Source organism: Cavia porcellus, unplaced genomic scaffold, assembly GCF_034190915.1.
Source record: "Cavia porcellus strain 051 isolate PalLab524CR breed Dunkin Hartley unplaced genomic scaffold, mCavPor4.1 scaffold_42, whole genome shotgun sequence".
Taxonomy (NCBI): domain Eukaryota; kingdom Metazoa; phylum Chordata; class Mammalia; order Rodentia; family Caviidae; genus Cavia; species Cavia porcellus.
The window spans coordinates 6,940,209-6,959,818 of NW_026947525.1; the positions used below are offsets into that span (position 1 = coordinate 6,940,209).

General features: G+C 36.7%; 1 long non-coding RNA gene across 1 annotated transcript in view; it reads left to right on the forward strand.

Moving 5' to 3' along the window:
• The window catches only part of LOC106027078 (uncharacterized), a 40,027-nt gene extending 20,853 nt beyond the window's left edge, over positions 1 to 19,174 (forward strand). Inside the window, exons 9-10 of the long non-coding RNA XR_010045831.1 lie at positions 3,999 to 4,125; positions 17,125 to 19,174. This is a non-coding gene — a long non-coding RNA (uncharacterized LOC106027078). The remainder of the gene's footprint in view (positions 1 to 3,998; positions 4,126 to 17,124) is intronic.
• Positions 19,175 to 19,610: the final 436 nt, after the last annotated feature.

Below are 19,610 nucleotides of genomic sequence, written 5' to 3' on the forward strand. Positions count from 1 at the left end.
CATTTTCAGGCAGATACTGTGCTGCTGAGCTATATTCCATGAATTGTAAAAGATTTTTTTTTTTCTGAGTGCAGAGACAGAAGCAACATTGGTCATGTAGCTATTCTAATTCATTGTCAGTTACTGAACTTTGCTGAAAAGGACAAGGTAAATGACACATTTTGTGATTTTTTATAGCTCCTTCAAATATGGTTTTTACATTTTTGAAATTATGTCAGTGTGAATTGCATGTGGTATGTGCTCATAATTTCAATCCACTTGTTTATACCTGCTCCATTTTTAGATGGCACATATCTGTATTTCAATCCAGAGATGTTGTCTGCGGTACATTATCTTATAAATTTTATTAATTTTTGATGAAACTTTAATGTTTCCACCATATACACTGTTATTTGAAAGTGGATACATTTGTATGAATTCCAACTGATTCTCTGTTAATTTTATTTTGTTTCTTGTGTCTTTTCTGTGTCCACTGACATCATTATAGGATGTTTTTCTCTATATTTTAATGTGTTTAATTATATTAATTACTCAATAACACCACTAATACTTTTGAGAGTTTATTCTCTATTGTCCTTTAGAATATGCACAAATATAGAGCAATGAAATATCCTGTTTTCTGTAGGGTAATTAACATTTTCATATTTCAGCAGTTATCTCTACTTCTCTCTGGGAATTCAGCTCCCACTGCTCAGGGATGGACCTGTTATGGGCACTGTTGGCCGTATTGTAAGACTTCATAAGACTGCAATGCAGATTAATGCCATGCACTCACCTCATAGTTCTGCCTTGTGTTCTGTAATGTTCTGAAATTGAAGTGTTTGTTCTTTTCCAGTACCTTTATCCACTCTTGTTAATATGTTTTGAGGCACTGATTTTGAGTAACTGAAATAACTCAAAAAATGTACATTCATTGTCATAGATTATGAAATCCTTTATTTAAGCTGTTTATTTGAAGCATGTAATTTAAAATTTGTGGTTTGATCTCTCATTCTAAAAGTATTCTTCATTTGTTTCAGCTTTTCATTTCTAATTTCATTCCAGCATTTTGTAAGAGCTTTCTTTTCATGACTTTGATTCCACTCCACTATGTTATGTTCTGTACTGCTAGTCTCAACCTGGGCCACATGTGCAAACAGTTGACTTGTTTTGATGACTGTGTGCCATGTATTTCTGTGATAAAATATTCACTAGAATCCATCTGATATGGTGCTTTGATTTGTTATCATGTTGACTTGATGGTGACTTTAAATACTGCTCTGCCTTCCTGAGCTGTCACTCACTGATAGATTTGTTAGGAATTCTTAAATATATTCTTATAAATGATTGATTTTTCTCTTCCAATCCTGTTTCTGTTTTGGTAGTTAGTTGCTCTTTGTAGTGGGATATGTATTAAGGAATGATATTAGTTTTTAAAGAAATGCAGATTGTACACATGGAATATAGTCAAACTAATGTAGCTTCAGTAGATTTGTTGAATCAGTGCCACCCAGGTATGTGTTTTTTCACAGCTTTCTGTTTAATCTATCCTCAGCAGTATCCACATAATAACTGCTGCTCTCCAGGTGGTGTATTTGCCCATTATGTAGTTTTCTACCTATCCATCAGCTTTGCCACATATTCTCTCCATTCCTTTTAATCTGACCTGTTCTCTTGATAATGTCACCTGCTCCCTGATAGGCTGACCTGTTCTCCTTTTGGTGAATTTACCATTACACAACTGTTAGCTGTGAATTTATTGCACTGATATTGCCACTGTAGTTTGGCAGATATAAAAGACTAAATACCTGAATTTCAATTTATTGTTTTAATCATTTAAAGAAAGCTTATTCTCAAAAGTTTTTGTTTAGATTTAGTGATAACAATGAAAGTGTCCCACATGTATTCAGAGTGTTTTACCATTGGATCTTAGGGAAGAAAGGAAAGTAACCATGTGATAAAATCCTTTCAGATCAGAAAGTTTTATTGCATTATTGATGACAACTCTTCTTTGGAAATTTTCCAAAATTTACAATGTGTGCTTTTTCATGGAGACTGTTTGTTGTCATTGTTGTGGTTGTTGTTTTGGATTTTTTTTTTTTTTTTTTAGTTTCTTCCTTTTTACTTTTCAGGAACTGCTTAAAAAGTGCACAAAGAAATATTGTGTTAGGTTTTGTGGTATTTCTCAATGTAATCATTTTTTACTTTTGTTCACCATGGCTGGTATGTGAATCAAGGCCAAAAATCAAGGCCTTTCTCATTTAGTCTTTTGGACACAGTTTCTGACTTTTTAATTTCTCTTGAAAAGAATCACATGTATTTCCAGGAATAATTGCACAAATTATTTTCTAGACATTATAAAGGAGTACCTTTTCTGTGGATTTTCATAAACTCCATAGTAAAGGTGTTTGTGGAATTTAGGAGTTGAGTGTTGACTTAGTAAATCTAAATATTTTGTTCTTACACACTTCAATATTTGGTGATTTTCATAAATGTGATTTAGATTTTGTTTTCTGTTCAGTATTTCTCCTGAGTCAATAAGTTTTTGATTATTTTTAGATTTGTGCTCATTCATCTTTACTCTGAATGTAAAATCTTTGTTATTTCCTTTCATAAATATTTTCTTGTTTAATTCCCATTCTATAGATTTCAGTTTCTTCTGATTTCCTTGGCTGCTTGCATTTCTCCTCAGGAAACTTTTTCATTAACTCTGTGTTTTGTAGTATAAATTTCATAGTCATTCACATTTCTCTTTCCCATGTCAATGCACATAGGCCAGGATATTGCATATTTCAGAATTCTAGGACATACCTGTTTCTCTCTGAATGTAAATGAAATGTATTGTGCTTTCTTCTTGAGAGGCACAACATGAGCTGAATTGTGCAAGAATATTCTACTTCCATTTAGATGCATTGAAAGTTGTCACCCTTTCCTGAGATCCATTTGTCCAGTGATATGAATGTTGAACTTTGAATGTTTTTCATGTTTATTATGCAAAATATTTCCTTGCTCAAAAGTATTGAACATTTGTAGGCTTTTTTTTCTAACTTTCATCTATAATTGTTGAAAAAATCAAAGGTGTGTTTAGTTTGGTTATTTGGGGTTGGAAATTGAACTCAGGGCCTTGCACATATCAGTCAGTTGCTCATACCACCGAGATGTATCCCTGGTACAAGGCTGTGATTGGTAAATTACTGAATTAATTTTAATTTTTATTTGGTGATGGAGCTTGATGCATTGCCTCACTCTGTAGTCTGCACTGTCCTTATTACATAGCCCAGACTGGACACTACACATGGCATTGCTGAAATTCCTGGTAATCCTCTTACACCAACCTCTCAAGTCCAGGGAGAACAGGCCTGTGCCACCCCAGTGGGCTGAACTCTTCCTTCTGTATTTAGTGACCAGTTATTTTGCTAAACCTCCATTTTCATTGCACTTCCAAAATCTTTTTTCCCACATTGTCTTCCTTTACACCCAAGTAGATTTTCTAGTATTCATGTACAAGGAGATAATTTGGTGTTCCTGGGTTATAAGATTATGACTAACTTTCCCTAATTTCCTTGCCTAAAGAATGGTTAAATAAACCTTTATTTTCATTAAATTTTAGTACTTCATAGACCTCCTTTCATATTCAACTAAATATTTATCTAGGAAAACATTTTCAAGAGTGTAAATGCATCTAGAAAGAAAGATGAACTCAGTGTTATGAATAACTAGGTGTTTTGTCAATGTGCATTTGCAGGGTCCCTCTTTGAGCTCTTCTTTTAAAGTCAGTAAAAATTAAAATATAAGCAGCTCTGCAAGTTAAGCCATGCCACATTTCTGTGGTGCTTTGGCATTGTGTTATAGTTTGGCATCAGTGTTACTGAGTGACAATATTTGAATGCACTTGTGTTTGGATGACCTTGACATTGCAGTCAATTCTTGAAAGAATGTCCTTCAGTTAGACATTTTATAAGTGAAGCTGAAATATATTAGTTATGTTTCTAACCTTGAGCACTCTTGTTATTATGTAGGAGACAGTGAACTTTGAGAATGTGGCTGTGAAGTTTACCCTAGAAGAGTGGAATTTTTTGTCTCCATTCCAAAAGAAGCTCTACAGAGATGTGATGAGGAAAACATATATGAATATTACTGCAGTAGGTAAGTATGATGTTTTATTTATTTGTACAAAGAGCATTAGTAATTCCTCAGTATTTGAGCATGAATATTGCAACAAGGGAACTTGAAGGAATGAAATCATGTTACACTTTATTTAAACTTAGAAAAATATCAAGAGATACACTTGTTTTTATTTTGTTTTATTTGGGAATCCATAGAAAAGTATTTGAACATAGGAATCATAGGTAGTGCTGATAGTATATAACAAAAAACACTAATATATCAGTTTGAAATTTTCCTTCCTGATCAACCTCACGGAAATGTATGAGAGAAATTTAAATATTATATTCTAATATGTAAGAAATACAGATAACTGTGAATTTTGATAGAAACTCATCTTCAAAATGACCATTTATGTATTCATGTGAATACTGAGGCTTTCATGATGTAAAAAAATGTTTTACAAAGATTGAATTTTCAAAATGCAAATGAATGTTACTGTTTACAATAAGTACTTTGAAAATGTCCTATAAAATGTTTAGCTTTTCATGTTTAAATTTCCTCATACATTATTGATTTATACATAAAATAGAAACATAGTAATAAATATTCAGAGATCTCAAAGTTATAATATGTTTCATATTTTTTAACATGTACATTCATCAGTTTTTGTTTTGTACTTTTGAGCCATGATTTTGTACTGTAGCTCAAGTTGACTTTAAACTTACAGTGTATCTCATACTGGTCAGTGCTTCCTCCTGCCTCTACCTCATGACCTTTGAGTGAGTTGTACTGTGTCATTATGTACATTGGTTTTCAGTATATTGTCAAAAATATTAAAATCATCAAATGTTAATGATCCACACAGTGTGTTGTTTAATGCAGCACATGAAAGGACATTTACAATCTCTGATATAATAATAAATTTGTAGGGGAGTTTCACAAATGGCAGCTTGCTAGAGGATTTGAGGGAGAGTTTCATATTAAATACTAGAATATGACAATATAGAGCGGGCCAGATGAATCGATAATGATTCTTATTAACCAAGGAAGTAACTGAAGGGAAAAATAAAACTGGGAAAAGGAAGGAAAAGCATGGATGGAGAGCTGAAGCCCAATGTACTCATGGAGCCCTGTTCCACACTGTACTTGGCATGGCCAGAGGATTTAAGGCTGTGCCATGACCATGGCTGCTGCAAACCCTGCACCATTAATGCAGCACACTGACCAGTGGATCCAAGAGGAAAAGCTGTATTGGCTTTTGGAGACTGTTGGAAATTGATAACCAGGACCCTGCAAAGCAGCCAGGGCCAGCTGGCTGTGCCAGAGAAGACTGCAAGCTTCAGAGCTCTGAAGCCAGACACCATATAGTTTTCTGACTGATCCATGCTGTACCAGGGTATGCAGTGAAGAAAAGTGGTGCAATTTGCATTGGACTCAGGAGAAAGATTTGCGCTGAGTCCCAGTGAGTACTAAGGACTGGGTCCCACAGCTGCTGTTGCTGGTTGAGGACATCTTAGAATTGGGCAGAGCCTGCCACATGGTGGCATCAGTAACACAGAGAGGTCTGGTGGAGGACATCTTGGAGTTGGGCAGAGCTGGCACCGTGGTGACATCAGATAGTCATCCCTGGTGCAGAGAGGTCTGGTGTAGGACATTTTAAAATTGGGCAGAGCCCTGCACCATGATATCGTCAGTGACACAGAGAGGACTGGTGGAGGACATCTTGGAATTGAGCAGACCCAGCGCTGCAGTGACATTAGATAGTTGTTCCTGTCAGAGTGGTATGGTAGAGGACAGCTGGGATTTGGGCAGAGCCCTGTGCTATGGTGACATTAGTCAGCTGCTTCTGGCACAGAGAGAACTGGCAGGATCTGCTAGGGCTGAACCATGCCTCTGGTTGGGACCCAATAAGCAGATACAAAATTGTTGTGACTGTGATGTCCACAAGGTACAGCCTAACTTGCAGATTGCCTGGCACAGAGGCAGGAAGCTAGTCTGCATCATCCTTGCATCCCTGCCTACCTCATATAACAACAAATTGGGGAGGGCAGCAAAACTGAAGTCAGCATGCTTCAGAAAGTCCCTAAACAATATAGAGAGGGTCAGAGACCCACAGGCCACTCCAGTCTGAAAGAAACCGGAAACAAGACAAGAGATAGAAATAAAAAAATCTTGTTGCTGTATGTGAGAAAATGAGCCCAGGAGAAGTAAACACAGAAGAGAACACCACAGAAACCATTCAATACTAGACACAGCATCAGCTGAAATAAAGAAATACCTTCATGACCTCATAGATTAATTGAAAATTGTACTTCTGATCCAAGTGAAGCAAGATATAATGAGATTAATTAAATGATAAGCCCCACCCAAGGAAACACAGATGGAAGAATGTGGGAAATCAGAAAGAGAAACTTCAGAAGAAGAATTTAAACACAAGCTAGAATACATGAAACAGATCCAAAGACATTACCATGAAACTAAAAACACCATTGATCACTGGCAAAATGCCTTGACAGAAACTAAAGGTAGCCTTTTGAAACTTGAAGAGAGATTTATGATATATGATCATGTAAGAAAATACCCCTTAAAAAATGAGGAATCAGAAAGAAACAATTCAAAGGCTAGAAGGTGACAAAAGGATACATAACTTAAGAATAAAGCATATGAGTGAGGAAGCAGGAGCAGCTAAAAATGAAATAGAAAGAATACACACACAAATATTAAAGAAAAACTTCCCAAGTATAGGAAAAATAAATGATATCCAGATATATGAGGCATACAGAGCTGCAGCTACTTACAACCAAAACAGATATACACCCAGACATATAATAATCAAGATTCCAGAAATCCACCAAAAGAACAGAATACAAAAACAGCCAGGGAAAAGAACCAGATAACCTACAGTGGGAAAATTATCAAAATAATAGATTCATCAACACAAACTCTCAAATCAAGAAAGGACTGGGGAGAAATATCCCAAGCCCTGAAAGAAAATTATTTGCAACGAACACTGATATACCCAGAAAAACTCTCTTAAAATTAATGGAGAAATAATGTATTTCCTTTTTTTTTTTTTTTTTTTATTTAAAAGGAAAAAGAGAAAAACACAAAACAAACCAAAGCGGCGTAAGGGTACACACAATACAGAACTACAAAAAAAAAAAAAAAACCAACATAACAGTAAGAAATCACCTGCTAGTAGATTACACACTATCATCTTGAAAATAGTTCCTCAAATCACAGTATCAAAGAACACAAGGTGGACATTCAAACAGGGAGACTGCAAACAGCTGTGTTCAATGATCCAAAAACATTGATATAGTCAGCTATTTAACACCCCCAAACACACTTGCTGTTATACCCGTTAGAGCTCTTTTTCTTTTTTTTTTTTCCCTCTCTTTTTTACAACAAAATTTACACATCTTGGATTTTATTACTCCTTAGTGCTTATTACTTTCTTTGGGGGGGGGGAAGAATACAGTCAAATATGGCAAAACAAAGCTGTCAGTCAATAGCAAGGATAGACATAGCACATGGTGTAGAACAGAGTACAAGTTTATCAACAATGGTTATCAACGTTGTCCCTTGTTTCCTTAAAAAGAATTGTCTATCTTATTAGATATTATAAAGTTGGACAAAACAGTAGAGAACAAGACCAATAAAACTTAGGCATTGTAAACATTACAGGACTTCCAAAGAAGACAATAGTCAAACCAGAATGGGTATCTTAGTGAATCTTATTGTCTTCAAAGTAGTTGCCTATGTCTTCAAACTTGATACTATCATATAGAATGGAACAGAGTCTAATCAGTCAAAACAAGATCGTGGGAGTACTACAGGCCTTCAAAACAAGTTAATAGGAAATCAAAAAGAGTTACTATTTATATATCCTAATTTTTTGAATTTTTTCTTTAATTAAGACAAACATAAGAAATGACTAAATAATGATTTTTTTAAAACAATAAGGGGAAGATTGAGATAAAACAGGACATAACAATATAACAATAGAGGTCACAGCATGACTGTTTCAACAACCTAGTACTTCACCACCTTATAACCCGACTTAATAGTAGTTACCATAATGTCTTTTTCCTTGAACTATTTGGATAAAACTTTATATACTCTAGCTTAAAATATTTCCATATCAAGAAGCCCAGAATAAAGCCTTTCTAATTAATGAGTGAAAACTTTATAAGGCTTCAAGGCCACCTAATGGGGAATCATGATTACCACATATTTTTATATATTTGAATCATTATTTACATTAGGGAAACTATTCGGTATTCACACATGCGAGATTGATTTATTTCACTTATGAGTATGGTCTCAAGCTGCGCCCATTTATTGATAAATATCTCAATGTGATCCTTCTTTATAGCTGAATAATACTCCATTGTATAGACATACCACAACTTTTTTATCCATTCCTCAGTTGATGGACACTTGGGTTGTTTCCAAGATCTGGCGATTACAAATTGTGCTGCTATAAACATAGGTGCACATATATCACTGTGGTATGATGCTTTCAGTTCTTCTGGGAATATGCCTAGAAGTGGAATAGCTGGGATAAATGGGATTTCCAGTCCCAACTTTTTGAGAAATCTCCAGACAGATCTCCACAAAGGCTGTACCAGTCTACACTCCCACCAGCAGTGCAGGAGAGTTCCTTTTTCCCCACAGCCTCTCCAGCATTTGTTGTCGGTTTTCTTGATCCTGGCCATTCTTACAGGAGTGAGATGGTATCTCAGTGTGGTTTTAATTTGCATTTCTCTAGTGACCAATGATGATGAGCATTTTTTCATGTATTTATTTGCTATTTGCATTTATTCATCTGAGAATTGCGTATTCATCTCAGATGCCCATTTTTGGATTGGATCTTTGAATTTTGGAGGTCTGAGTTTCTTTAATTCTATATATGTTTTAGACAAGAGGCCCTTGTCTGAGAGAGAGTTCACTAAAATCTTTTCCCAGTTTGTGGGTTTTCTTTTTACTATGCTGGAGATTTCTTTTGACATGCAGAAACTTTTTAATAAGAAGTGGTCCCAGTTATTGATTCTGGGAAGTATTTCCCGTGCGGTTTGAGTCCTGTTCATGAATTCTTTACCTACTCCTATGTCTCCAAGGTTTCTACCTAATTTGTCTTCCAATAGTTTTAGTGTTTCTGTTTTAATATTCAGATCTTTGACCCATTTAGATTTTAATTTAGTACATGGTGATAGACATGGGTCTAGCTTTAGTTTTCGGCAAATGGAGAGCCAGTTTTTCCAGCACCATTTATTAAAGAGACTGTTGTTCTTCCAGTGAACCTGCTTGGCTCCTTTATCAAAAATAAGGTGGTTGAGTGTGTTCGTAGTTGTGGTTGTATCTTCTAATCTATTCCACTGATCTTCGGCTCTGTTTTGATTCCAATACCATGTTGATTTTACTACTGTTGCTTTGTAGTATAACTTCAAGTCAGGGATTGTGATGCCTCCTGCTTTGTCTTTGCTGCTTAGGATTGCCTTTGCGATTCTAGATCTCTTCTGGTTCCAGATGAAATTTAGGAGTGATTTCTCTAGATCTATAAGGTATGTTGATGGTATTTCTATTGGGATTGCATTGAATCTGTATAACAGTTTTGGGAGAATGGCCATTTTCACAATGTTTGTTCTTCCTATCCATGAGCAAGGGATGTCTTTCCATTTTCTGAGATCATCTTCAATTTCCTTTTTCAGTGTATTATAATTTTCACTGTATAAGTCTTTCACTTCTTTCGTAAGAGTAATTCCTAAATATTTCATTTTTTTGCTTGCTAATGTGAATAGTCCAGTTTCTCTTATTTCCCTCTCTGTAATTTTGTTGTTCGTGTATAGGAATGCTATTGATTTCTGAGTATTGATTTTGTATCCAGCCACATTACTGAATTTATTTATTGTATCTAAGAGTATTTCAATGGAGTTTAGGGGGTCTTCTATGTAGAGTATCATGTCATCTGCAAACAATGATAATTTAACTTCTTCTTTTCCTATCTTTACCCCTTTTATTTCTCTTTCTTGCCTAATTGCTCTGGCTAGTACTTCCAGTACTATATTAAATAGGAGTGGTGATAAAGGACATCCTTGTCTTGTGCCCGATTTTAAAGTAAAGGCTTTCAATTTTTGGCCATTTAGTATGATGCTGGCTGTTGGTTTGTCATAAATGGCCTTTATTATATTGAGGTAAAGACCATTTATTCCAATTTTCTGTAAAGTTCTTATCATGAATAAGTGTTGGACCTTATCGAAGGCTTTTTCTGCATCTATAGAGATGATCATGTGATTCTTATTTTTGGCTTTATTGATATGGTGGATTACATTTATTGATTTGCGTATGTTGAACCATCCTTGCATTCCTGGGATGAATCCCACTTGGTCGTGGTGTATAATCTTCTTGATGATTTGCTGGATCCTATTTGCCAATATTTTATTGAGGATTTTTGCATCTGTGTTCATTAGGGAGATCGGTCTATAATTCTCTTTTATAGTTGGGTCTTTCTCAGGTTTTGGTACTAGAGTAATATTTGCTTCCAGGAATGACTTAGGAAGGATTGCTTCCCTTTCAATTTCATTGAATAGTTTGAGGAGTGTCGGCATTAGGTCTTCTTTATATTTCTTGTAGAATTCTGCAGTGAATCCATCTGGGCCTGGGCTCTTCTTGGTGGGCAAGGACCCAATTACATTTTCAATTTCATTAGCAGAGATTGGGTTATTCAACATTTTTATATCCTCTTGATCTAGCTTTGGCACTTCATATGCTTCTAAGAATCTGTCTATTTCTTCTGTGTTATCAAACTTTTGAGAGTACAGGTTTTCGAAATAGGTGTTGATGATCCTCTATATTTCTATTGGGTCTGTAGTGATTTCTCCTTTTTCATTTCTTATTGCATGAATTTGAGCTTTTTCTTTCCTTTTTTTAATAAGGTTGGCTAGGGGCTTATCGATTTTATTTATTCTTTCAAAGAACCAACTCTTTGATTCGTTGATTCTTTGGATTGTTTTCTTAGTCTCTATTGCATTGATTTCTGCTCTGATTTGTATAATTTCCTCTCTTCTTTTGGCTTTGGGCTTGACTTGCTCTTCTTTTTCTAGCTGTTTGAGGTGTAGCATCAAGTTATTTATTTGTATTCGTTCTGTTTTCCTGATGTGGGAACTCAGTGCAATAAATTTTCCTCTCAGAATGGCTTTCATTGCATCCCACAGATTCCGGTAAGTTGTATCTGCATTTTCATTTTCTTTTAGGTATTGTTTAATTTCTTCTTTAATTTCTTCTGTGAAGCACTGATTACTCAAGAGTGTGTTATTTAGTTTCCATGTGATTGCGGAATTTTTGCAGTATCCTTTGTCATTAATTTCTAATTTCAGAGCGCTATGATCCGATAATATGCAAGGGATGATTTCAACTCTTTTGCATTTGCTTAAATATGTTCTGTGAGCTAATATATGGTCTATTTTAGAAAATGATCCATGTACTGCTGAGAAGAATGTGTATTCTGATGTTGTTGGGTGGAACATTCTGTATACGTCTATCAAACCCATTTGTTCACAGGTGTGATTCAGTTCTGTTATTTCTTTGCTCATTTTCTGTCTGGTTGATCTGTCCCTTGGTGTCAGTGGTGTATTAAGGTCTCCTGTTACAATTGTGTTACTGATAATTTGATTTTTCATTTCTGTTAATAATTGTTTTATATAACTGGGTGCTCTGGAGTTTGGTATAAAGATAGTTATCTCTTCCTCTTGGAGTTTTCCCCTTACGAGTATGTAGTGACCTTCTTTGTCCTTTATGGTCATTGTTGGTTTAAAGTTCACGTTGTCTGCAAACAGAATGGCTACTCCTGCCTTTTTTTGGATTCCTGCTGCATGAAGAATTGTTCTCCATCCTTTGACTTTCAGTCTGTGAGTATCTTTCTGGGTTAGATGGGTTTCCTGTAAACAGCATATGGTTGGATTTTGTTTCTTGATCCATTCTGCTAGTCTGTTTCTTTTGATTGGTGCATTGAGACCATTTACATTAATGGTTATTACTGTTAAATGCTGGTTAATTGTAGGAATGTTATCTCTCTGCTGTTGCATCTTTATCTTTCTGTTCTGTTTAATTATTTGCTTTGCTTAGTGGTTTTTTCCTTTGTGTATCTAAACTGTCTTTCAATATTTTTTGCAGGGTTGGCTTGGTGCTCATGAAGGTCTTCAGCTGTTCTTTGTCATGGAAGTATCGTATTGCACCATCTATTTTGAATGATAGTTTTGCAGGATATATCAGTCTTGGTTGGAAATCATTTTGCTTTAGGATCTGGAATACTTCACTCCATGCTCTTCTTGACTTTATCATCTGTGCTGAGAAGTCTGCTGTGATTCTGATAGGTTTTCCTTTATAAGTGATCTGTCTTTTCTCTCTGACAGCTTTTAATAATCTATTCTTGTGTTGGATTTCTGGGATGGTGATTATTATATGTCTGGGTGTAGTTTTATTTCAGTTATGACTGTTTGGAGTTCTATATGCCTCACTGATCCTGATGTCAGTTTCTGATCTCATGCTTGGGAAATTTTCAGCTATTACTTCTCTAAATATCCTCCTGACATCCTTCATGTTGTCTCCCTCTCTTTCATTAATCCCTATCATTCTTATGTTATTCTTCTTTGCATCGTCTTGCAGTTGTTGAATTGTTGTTTCCTGATTCCTTGTTATTTTTAAAAGATCTTTCCTTTCCTGTTCACTAGCTGCAATCCTGTCTTCAAGGTCTGAAATTCTATCTTCACTTTCATTAAGGCGGTTTTTACAACTTTCAGTGGAGTTTTTTATTTCCTGTATATCTCTGTGCATCTGCATTATGTATTCTGTTTGTTTCTTATATTGCTCGTCTAGGGATTCTATCTTTTTGTTTAGTTCCTCCAATTTTTTATCTGTGTTTTCTTTAGATATATTTAGGATCTCTTTCATTTCTTTTATCATTTCTTCTTTTATCTGGGAGATTATTTCGAGTTTGAATTTCTTTAAAGCTTCCTGGAGTTGCTTGTCAATTTCAGTGGCTATTGTGTCCGATATATGAGGTGGATGGGATATATTTTCTTCTATATACATCGCTCCTAGGGTTTCTTGAGATGGGCTGGAGGTTTGAGGTTGTAATTTGGTCTTTCGTTTTGTCATTTTCCTATATTTCTGTGTTTCAAGTGTTATTTGAAAGCTTCCTCAGGATCTGTTGAAAATCCCCTTCTATGTTTGGAGCTACTGAGACTCTGGCGCCACACTACTCCAAGCCATTGGGCCTACAGAACCAATGGCCCTCCTCTGCCGCTCCGCAGTTCCAGACAAGCTGGGCCTCAGGGACACTGTGCGCCCACCTGCCCCTTGGAAGCTCCACAGTTCTTCAATCGCAGCCGGGTTAGGGTACTCACCACAGGTCGCAGTGCTTCAGGAACCTGTGGACCCTCCCTGGTTGCAGAGATATCCACAGTCCTCCAGACACATGGAGAGGCCGATGCAGGCACCCCAAATCTGCCCAGCTCCTCCTCTGCAGACCAATGGCTAGGCACAGCAGCTAAAGAGGCTGGGTTAGGCTGATAGTGTGGGCCCGCCCACCAGTCGGTAGCTCAGCAATTCTCCAAGTATAACCGGAATGGGGAGGCTGATGTGGAAGCCTCAAACCCACCTCTCCCCTTCACTGCACCTGGAAGCCTGGGGGAACTCCAGCAGTCTGGGCGCAGATATCCAGAGTCCTCCACATACGCAGAGAGGCCGGTGAGGGCACCCCAGATCTGCCCAGCTCCTCCTCTGCAGACCTATGGCCAGGCGCGGCTGCTAAACAGGCTGGGCTAGGCTGGTAGTGTGGGCCAGCCCACCTATCGGGAGCTCAGCAGGTCTCCAAGGGAAGCCGGAATCGGGAGGCTGATGTGGAAGCCTCAAACCCACCTCTCTCCTTCACTGCACCTGGAAGCCTGGGGGAACTCCAGCAGTCTGGGCGCAGGTATCCAGAGTCCTCCAGACACGCAGAGAGGCCGGTGAGGGCCCCCCAGATCTGCCCAGCTCCTCCTCTGCAGACCTATGGCCAGGCGCGGCAGGCAGCTAAACAGGCTGGGCTAGGCTGGTAGTGTGGGCCAGCCCACCTATCGGGAGCTCAGCAGGTCTCCAAGTGAAGCCGGAATTGGGAGGCTGATGTGGAAGCCTCAAACCCACCTCTCTCCTTCACTGCACCTGGAAGCCTGAGGGAACTCCAGCAGTCTTGGCGCAGAAATCCAGAGTCCTCCAGACAGGCAGAGAGGCCAGTGAGGGCCCCCCAGATCTGCCCAGCTCCTCCTCTGCAGACCTATGGCCAGGCGCGGCAGGCAGCTAAACAGGCTGGGCTAGGCTGGTAGTGTGGGCCAGCCCACCTATCGGGAGCTCAGCAGGTCTCCAAGTGAAGCCGGAATCGGGAGGCTGATGTGGAAGCCTCAAACCCACCTCTCCCCTTCACTGCACCTGGAAGCCTGGGGGAACTCCAGCAGTCTGGGCGCAGATATCCAGAGTTCTCCAGACACGCAGAGAGGCCGGTGAGGGCCCCCCAGATCTGCCCAGCTCCTCCTCTGCAGACCTATGGCCAGGCGCCAAAATAATGTATTTCCAAGACAAGGAGAAACTGTGGTAGTTCATGGCCACCAACCCAACCCTATAGAGACTACTGAAGCACATTCTAGACAGAGGAAGGAATACCAGAATTCCAACAACAGTGGCAGAGAGGCCTCAATTAATGGGGTAGGCAGTGGAATGATGGAGTAAGGTGGACAAATTATAGCAGTAAAGTGGAGTAGCAGACATGAGGCAGAAACAGTACGCTATAAGCTTTAGTATAGGTAGCTTTGATACCGTATATAAAAAAGACAGGGGTCATTTTTAATAGTGTATCAGGATTTAAAAGTCACAGTAGTCGTATCACTCTGTTTAGCTTGAATTAATTTGTCCCAGTATGTCCACTCATATCAGATTTGAGGGCACAGACATCTGACCCAAAAATAGCAGGTTATACCATGGTAACTATTCTTAATTTCCTATTACATTAAACTGAAACCCTGTATTACTTACATTGTCTTACTATGATGAATCTTATTTGAATCTGATTGGTTAGACTGTGGTTTCATCTTGACTGATTTTATTTGAATTTGGTATGCTTGATGTATCAACCATAACCGTAGAGGCAACTACTCTCTAGATGACAAAATGTAAAAGATATCCACACTGATTTTGATTATTAACAGCTCTCAAGTCTTACAATGTTTTCAAATTGTGTTTTTAGAAAAATAGCTATGTAATACTCTGCTTAACTATATTAAGCCTGATGATGTGGACAAATCTATTGAAAATAACAAGGGGAGGAACAGTAACTATGGTAGATCACCTAATATTGTGGTCTTATGTGTTCTTTTCATTGCATGTTTTTCTAGGAATTTGTTTTGCTGTCTTGTTATGATTTGTCTTTCCCTGTAATACAGACAGGATAGATATACACATAGAAATTCACACATGGGAAGATTTTTTAAAACTATATGCAGGGACATATTATATAATGCAAGATGTAATGAACAGATACTCTGAAGGAGAAGAGACACTAAGAAACACAATGTTAATTCTGTACCATTATGATATAAAATCTAGCAATACTATTATTCACTGTCCAGAGTGATATTAGTCTAGTCTCTTAACTTGAATTTCACCATATGTAAAGATCAGGACAGCTACAATGAAGAGAATGAGAGACACTATGGTAGTTGTTATTGTGTCCCCCAATGTCAGATCTTGAAGATCTAAAAAGCCTTCATCATCTTTTAATGATTTGATTAGTTCTATAATATGCAGTATGTATTTAAAGTGTGCAAAGATGGGGACAATTATTTGGTAAGAAACTAGAGACAATTAGATAAACAGTGTAGATTTCCAGTGGACTTGCTTTGAAATCTGTATTTCTTTTAATTGTTTATTTTTGAACTGTTTTGATATGTTTAATCTTACCCTCTTTAATATAAAAATCAAGTATGTAGGACTGATAACCATATTACTAAGTTTTTGTTAGGTCATTGAGCAGAACTGTTGGCAGTGTCACTATTTGAATGTCACTTTACATACTTTAATTTTGTAACCTGGACAACTATTTTTAAGATAACTATATGTAAGTTATCAACTGGTGATTCCTTACCATTTATTTTCTGTAATTCAGTATTATTTCTATCCCTTTTTTTCTCCATGTATTTTTTGTTTCTTTCTCTTTAAATAATAATTTAAAAAAGAATAAATTTATAGTAGCTAAGCTATGGTATGGGCCCAGATGCCCATCACTGGTTGCCAAGGTAAAGAAAATGTGGAGTCAGCTCATAATGGTAGTATGTCCTTGCAATCCCAGCACTCTGGGAGGCTGAATCAGCAGGATGCCCACCTGATGCTCAGGCTGAGAAAGTTCATGATCAATGAGAATCTTTCTCATAAAAAGAAATAATGCATCAGCAAATTTACTTCAGTCTAAGACCTGTGTTAAACTCTACACTGAAAAAAATATGCTATACAAGGAACAATATGGCTGTTTCTGTTTCTCAAGGAAGAAAAATAGTTGCACTTAATTGAAAGAAATCAGACACAGTAATAGAAATATCACAGGTTTGCTCTTAAATGGGAAATTAATAGCATATAAGAGGAGTAAAAGTAAAGAGAGATAATATAAGACCAGAAATCCTTACTTTCTATAGAAAAGAAAAATGATCAGGCTAAATAGATGCTGGGGAGAATGAAGACATGAGGAGCTAAAAAAATGATAAATATTTGGTAGTCATTTGTACCAATCTTTAAATGATATTATGTATCAAAATGGTATACCAATTTAAAATTCTCCAATGAAAACCATCCTCTTTAGAATGAATAGTACTTTGAAAGTAGTACTGCAGCACAGTGAGTCAGTTAATTGTCAGAATTACTTATGCATCAAACCAGACTAGTCATCATAAATATCATTTGTTAATGAGGAGCTTTTCCCATTGTGATTGATATTTTTCTTTGTATTTTTTACAGATATGATGAAGACAATTGTATAAGATTTGAACAACAGCAATATAAATGTAATGAAGATGTAGAGACCTGCAGTGATTTCCAGTCCTTTCAGAAGCATGAAATGAGGAAGATTACAAAAATACTCTGTCAATATGGACAATATGAAGCGGTCAGATGTGATCTTAGTGAACAAACTCACACTGGGCAGAAAATCTTTGTAGGTAAAAGTGTGAAAGCCCACAAAACACCTAACAGTGTTCAAATCAACAAGACACACCACAGTTTGAGAAACTCGGATGTACAAAAACACTATGAATATAGTTCTGTTTCTTCATCCAATATTGAAAATCATGTTAGAAAATATGGTAGAGAGAAACATCATATAACTGAGAAATGTGCAAAAGCAGTATCTCACAGTAATTTCTTTAAAAAACATAAGAAACTTCACACTGGAAAGCAACCATGTGAATGCAAGAAATGTGGGAAAGCATTCAGTAAACACAGTAGCTGTCAAAGAAATAAAAACAGTCACACTGGGGAGAAACCCTATGCATGCAATAAATGTGGGAAAGCAGTTAGTACAGCCTCTGCTTGCAAAGCACATGATAGAACTCAAACTGGGGAGAAACACTTTGTATGTAAGCAATGTGGGAAATCTTTCAGTCAAAAAGTTAGTCTTATTACATGAAAGAATTCACACCGGAGAGAAACACTACGTATGCAACAAATGTGGGAATGCATTCAGTAAAGCCTCTGCTTGTAAAGCACATGATAGAACTCACACTGGAGAGAAACCTTTTGTATGTAAGCAGTGTGGAAAAATCTTTCAATCAAAAATATAGTTTTATTAGACATGAAAGAATTCATACTGGGGAGGAACCCTATGGATCCACCTAGTGTGGGAAAGCACTCAGAAGAGCCTCTTTTTTCAAAGCTCAAAAAAGAATTGACATGGGTGAAAAACACTTTTTATCTAACAAATGTGAGAAAACATTTATTATAGTGACTAGTTGTAAATTACATGATAGAATTCACTGTAGAGAGAGACCCTATGTGTGTATACAGTATGGAAAATCTTTCAGACAAAGTGGTAACCTTAGTATACATGAAAGAATTCACACTGGGGAGAAACCCTTTGTATGTGAGCAGTGTTTCAAATCTCTCAGTCAGACTTCTACCCTTCTTCATGAAAAAACTCAAACTGGCTAGAAGCTGTATGGATACAACCATTATGGTAAAGCATTCAGTACGAAGAGGTGATACATAAACCTTAACTATCTATGTAAGCAATTTGGGATGTCTTTCAGCTATAGTAGTAGCTTTTGTGTATATAAACCATTCACTCTGTAGAAAAACCCTAGCTATGTGAGAAATGAGTAAGTAGATTTGTTGACAAATTTGCCCTTCATAAACATAAATGATCACACACTGGGGAAAAAACCTATGAAAATAAGGAGTGTAGGAAAACTTTCCACAACTAGAGACATTGTTGCTACATGACAACTCCATCTGTGTAGTAATTCTATGCATTTCAACAGTGGTTGACAGGATTTAGTGCACAAAAATGCCATCAAATAGAGGAGTAATGCACACAAGGAAAAAACTATGTATGTAGGCAGTGTGGAAAAGATATGTTGGTTGCAGTGTTTCCCTTTTCCAAACATAAGATTCCTTCACACTAGGGAGTAACTGCACATAAGAAATATTTGGAAAAAGTTGAGGTGACATAGGTGCTTACTTTCTGAGTGATGTCATATTGTGGCCTGAGCCTATGTATGCAATGTGGGAAAGCATTCAGTATAAATGGTAATTGTCAATCCTGTGAAAATAATAATAAAATGAAATCATGTACATAAGTGACCATTTTGAAAATAATTCATAAATTACTCATGGAGAGGAGAGCTATAAAAAATAATATAAAATTAGTGCTGTAAATACATGTTCACTGATTTCTTTTGAAAACACCCTCCAGCACAGTTATCCAAAAATGTATTCTTTCTTCTTTTACAAATCAAACAAATATCTGATCTGTTTTTGTAGTCTTAATAAAAAGTCCTGTGTTTAAAGGAAATTTAAGTATGCTGAAACTTTTTTCCCATGTTTTTGATCCACCGTTATTTTGATTTATTGAATGACACCCAATTTTCTCATGACTGTTTTCCCTACCAGAATCTGTAAATCTTGTGTCAGTATACCCTGAATGATGGAAACATTCATATACAAAAATGTGCTTCTATTCATGGCCTGTATCTATGTAGCCATGCTTATCGTAAGATATACCAATACAAGATCTAAAGCAGAGTCAGTCACTGTTAGAAATAAGAATGAACATAAATTAGGGAAAAATCTTATGTGTGCAACAAATATGCAAAAATGTTCAGTACACAAAAAGTTCTAAAATACATGATAGAACTCTCAATAGAGAGAAATCTTATATAGGTAAACAATGTGGGAAGTCTTTCAGTCAATATTATAACCCTGTACATGAAATGAGTTCTTTCCTCTGT